The sequence below is a fragment of the Dasypus novemcinctus genome, chromosome 24 (assembly GCF_030445035.2).
Source record: "Dasypus novemcinctus isolate mDasNov1 chromosome 24, mDasNov1.1.hap2, whole genome shotgun sequence".
NCBI classification, from domain to species: domain Eukaryota; kingdom Metazoa; phylum Chordata; class Mammalia; order Cingulata; family Dasypodidae; genus Dasypus; species Dasypus novemcinctus.
Window position 1 is genome coordinate 29718128 of NC_080696.1, and position 4164 is coordinate 29722291.

Sequence of the window (4164 nt, forward strand, 5' to 3'; positions counted from 1 at the left end):
TATTTACATGCTCATTAGCTAAAAATAATTTCCACAGTGGATTCATGTAGTGTGAAGCTTCTAATGCTGTAAGAAATGCATATTCATTTACATGCTGGTTTGCTTTCCTGTGGATTTCTATGCTTACTAAAAGCTAAATGGCAAAGATTTCTGCGCAATTCCTGCATCCTTCACACCATTCAAGCATTAACTTCTGATATCTAACAAGAAACCTTAGTGAACAATTACATTTCTTACATTAGATTTTTCTCTGGTGTGAGTCCACTGACATAAGAGGGGTGTATGTGAACTGAGATGTCCCAAAATTATATTCATAGGACTTTTTTCCTGTATGAGTTAATACATGTTTTCTAAGGGATTCTTAATACCTTGGAGCTATCTCACATTTGTTACATATATAGTGTTTTTCTCCAATGTGGGTTTACTTAGTGGTGCATCAGTAGGGTTTCTCTCCAGTATAAACCCTTAATGGGCAATTTAAAGTTTGTCTATTGCAAAAGTCCTTCCCATACTTACTATATTTATAGGAATTTCCTATAATATAAATATCTTAATATTACTAAGACAAAAATTAAGGTCGTTTGGTTTCTCTTCATTATGATCCCTCACATGTAAAGTGATTCATATAACCTAAAGTCTTTCCCACACTTACTGGGCTATTAGGTTTCTCTCCATTATATATTCTCTGATGGACAATAAGATTTGAGCCTTTACTAAAAGGTTTCAATAGCCAGTGTAGATCAGTGGTTGAGAGCCGTCTTCCCATGAGGTCCCAGGTTCAATCCCCAAAACCATTACTTAAAAAAAATAATCTTTCCAACATTCATTAGCTTTATATGGCTTTTCTCCAGCATGGACTCTGATATATGTAAGCTTTGCATTAAAATGGAAGGCCTTCCCACATTTAATACATTCACAGTGTTTCTCTCCATTATGAATTCTATATGAAATAGGGATGACCTATGATGGAAAGCTTTCCCACACATACTGCATTCATAAGGTTTCAATTTAGTGGAATTTCTCAAAGGCAGATAGAATGGTTCAGGCTGGTTGAAATGTTTCCTGCATATTTGACATTCAAAAGGTTTTTGTTCAGTATGAATATTCTGGTGCTGAAGAAGAAATCAAAGATTACTAAAGAATGAGAAATTTCTTGCATTCACATTAACTCCTCACAGTGTGACCTTTTTTTTTTTGAAGTACCGGGGTTTGGAGATTGAGCCCAGAATCTCATGGGTGAGAAGCCAGTGTTCAACCACCTAGCCACACCGGCTCCCCTGAGATTGTTTTTTTCATGTTTGATTTTTAGGAGGCACCAGGAATCAAACCTGGGACCTCCCATGTGGGAAGCAGGTGCTCAACCACTTGAGCCACATCTGCTCGAGCCACATCCGCTCCCCCATTGTGACTTCTTTGATGTCGAGAATGGTGTGAAGTAAGGTGTGAGTTGCAGCAAAAGGCTTTCCCACATTCACTACAAATATAAGGTTTCTCCCCAATATGAATTTTCAGATGGTGAATGAGAGAGGAACTATGAATATAGGCCTTGTCACATAGATGACATTCATAGAGTTTTTCTTGAGTGTGAATTCTCAGATGCTTAATGAGATATGTGACATGAATAAAAGATTTCCCACATTCTGTGCATTCATATGGTTTTTCTCCAGTGTGGTTTCTTTGATGAATATTAAGTGATGAGACATGCTTAAAGGCTTTCCCACATTCAATACATTTGTAAGGTTTCTCTCCACTATGACTTATCTTATGACGAGAAAGGGTTGAGCTATTGGTAAATGCCTTCCCACATTCATGGCATTCATAGGGTTTCTCTCCAGGATGAACTCTGCAATGGCGATTAAGTCTTGATTGGTGGTCGAAGGCTTCTCTTCATCGTTGATTTTCTCATTTTGTGTAGACTGTTTGAGTACACTCATTTGAAACATGTCATAGTTATGTGCTTTTCCTTCAGAAGACATTCTCTGTGGTTCAGAAAAAATAGACTTTAAGTGGAAAATGCTACTAAATGTATTATATTCGTAAATACTTCCACCAGTGGGGTTTCCTCTAAAGGTGAGGGTCAGTGGTCTGAAATGTTCCAATTGATTTCTGTGCTTCCTCTCCAAATTCTTTCTATATTTCCAGTCTTTGTTAAAATTTGAACATTCAAGATATTCTTTTATGATTTTATATTTGCCCTTTGCAATGACTCATCATCATCCTTCTCTGTTGATAATTCCTCGTTTCCCCATCAGGATTCCCAATCTGGTACATGACTTTGCAATTTCCAACAGCCAACACAGTCCTCTTTCCAGGTTCCTGTCTTAGACAACAGCAAGCTGCTTCTCCTTCTCTCTGCAGCCATCTTATCTTTGCTTAGAGAAGTGTCCGGAATCCTCGGTGGTTGGGACTCCGCCGGCGCCGTGAGACTCCACCAGCACTGAAACCCGCTGGGGGCCTCCTCCTGAGACCGCTGGCATGTAGTGTTGGACCCTCCGCATAGTGCCACGTGGATCGCAGGTGAGCGGATGCGACCCCCACCCTTCCAGAACCTATATCTTTTTTTTTTCTTTTCCCTACTTGTTCCCCTCCCTTAACCACCCCCTTTTTCTTTCTTCCTTTCTTCTCTTTTTTTTTCTCCCTTTCTTGTCCCTAATTTTCTTCTTATTTTATTTTATCTTAACTATACAATAGGTGCTTCAGGGAAAACCTCACATTTGCTAGGTTTCCTCAACCTCTGCTGCCTCATTTCTGGCTACCTACACTATCCCCTTTCTCCTACATCTTGATATCCCCCATCATCTACTGTCTCTCCTGTATTCCACCTCCCTTTCTTTGATCCCCAAAGTGTCTAACTCTTAATTTCTAATACCTTTGTTTTGTTTTCTGTCTTTTATCCACTCTTGAAACTATTGCCTTTCTTTTCTCTTTCCCTCTCTCACAAAAACACTAGCTTTTTAATTCATACCATATTCCTCCCATATTCAGTCGACTACCTCATTATAGGTACTCTACCTACTGCTATAACTCTACACAACTTACATGAATCTAATATCCATCCTCCCAGATCTCATATTGTTGCTCTGTTAACATTTATCACCAATACTACTTTACACTTTTTCCTTGCTTACACAATTGCCTTTCCCTGGCCCTAATACTTTTCTTTAAAGTGAACTCAACCAGCAATAAGAAATTAGAATAAGAAGAACAAAGTGACAAAGAGAAGATATAACACTTATGCAAAAACAACAGCTAATTAATCCCCAAGACTAGACAAAGAAGCTAAGGAACTGATTAAACCCGTCAAGATAAAATGATGACCAGACCGCAACAAAAATCTACAAACCAAACCAGTAATCAGAAAAACATGGCTGAATCCAATTAACAAACTAAAAACCAGGAAGGGGAGCAGAACTTCGCACAAGTAATTAAAGATCTCAGAACAATTATCACTGACAAATTTAATGAAGTAAAGGAAGAGGTGAACAACATGAAGACAACATTTGGAGGGGAAATTGCAGACATACTCAAAAAACAGATATGATGGGAATGAACTGCGGTCACCCCTCGGGCTGAAGTGTGGTTTGCTGGCCTGGCGGGGGAGCGGCCGCGGCAGGCCAAGCCGCTGCCCCCATAATAGGGTGGCTGGTCGGACTCACCGCCACCCCTGAAGGGAGCTCGGCATGGGTGCAGAGTGCCCTCGGGTCTCCCCTTCTCGGCAGCCATGCTTCCGCGGCCGCCCCTCCTCCCGGATGGCGCCACACGATGCCTGTGGGGTGGCACCCTTCTTTTCTTTCTCCCTGCACAGGCACAGGGCGGAAAATTCCAGTCTGCCCTTTTCCCCTCCCCCGACAGCAGCAACAGCCAGGTGTGGGCGGGAAACTCAAGTCTGCCCTCCACCCCAGCAACAGCAGCCACCAATCACTAAACCCTGCCCCTTCCCCCAGCAACAGCGACAGCCAATCCCTAACCACCACTCCTCCCCCGTCCAGTACCGCCCACTGACCTTTCGCCGGCAACCAATCAGAACAGGGCATGGCTTCGACCAATCAGCCTTCCCCAGCCCCTATAAAACTGTTGCCTCTCCCTCAGTAAAGTGGACTTGTGTGTTTACCTTGTCTCCGCGGTAGTTCTTCTGCTGTGCGCCCTCCAGTCCTGAGAGCCCCT

General features: G+C 42.1%; 1 pseudogene; it reads right to left on the reverse strand.

Annotated features, from left to right (window-relative positions):
• Positions 1–358: 358 nt before the first annotated feature.
• LOC139437530 (zinc finger protein 181-like) lies at positions 359–2392 on the reverse strand (annotated as a pseudogene).
• Positions 2393–4164: the final 1772 nt, after the last annotated feature.